Source organism: Tupaia chinensis, unplaced genomic scaffold, assembly GCF_000334495.1.
Source record: "Tupaia chinensis unplaced genomic scaffold, TupChi_1.0 Scaffold000316_1, whole genome shotgun sequence".
NCBI classification, from domain to species: domain Eukaryota; kingdom Metazoa; phylum Chordata; class Mammalia; order Scandentia; family Tupaiidae; genus Tupaia; species Tupaia belangeri.
Genome location: NW_006159809.1, coordinates 8,599,165 through 8,599,559, shown reverse-complemented (window position 1 = coordinate 8,599,559; position 395 = coordinate 8,599,165). Strand labels below are relative to the sequence as shown.

The 395-nt window shown below is 50.9% G+C and overlaps 1 protein-coding gene and 1 pseudogene across 1 annotated transcript in view; one reads left to right on the top strand and one right to left on the bottom strand.

Annotated features, from left to right (window-relative positions):
* The window catches only part of LOC102496264 (AP2-associated protein kinase 1), a 179,472-nt gene that overhangs the window by 128,122 nt on the left and 50,955 nt on the right, over positions 1 to 395 (bottom strand). The window lies entirely within an intron of this gene.
* LOC114008270 (nucleolin pseudogene) overlaps positions 1 to 395 on the top strand; it is a 19,023-nt pseudogene that overhangs the window by 481 nt on the left and 18,147 nt on the right.

The window sequence follows — 395 nt, the reverse complement described above, 5'->3', positions numbered from 1 at the left end:
CTGCGGCCGTGGCCGCAGAGGAGGAGGAGAAGGAGGAGGAGGAGGAGGAGGAGGAGGAGGAAGATGAAGAGGAGGAAGATGAGTCTGAAGAAGCAGCTATGGGCAACAGCCAAAGGAAAGAAATCTCCTGCAAAAGCTGTACCTGTCAAAGCCAAGACTGTGGCTGAAGATGAAGATGAAGAGAAGAGGGAGGATGAGGAGGATGAGGAGGAGGATGAGGAGGATGAGGAGGAAGATGAGGACGATGACAATGATGAAGATGAGGATGAGGAAGATGAGGAGGAGGAAGAGCCTGTCAGAGAAGTTCCTGGAAAATGAAAGAAGGAAATGACCAAACAGAAAGCAGCTCCTGAGGCCAAGAAACAGAAGGTGGAAGCCACAGAACCAACTACATC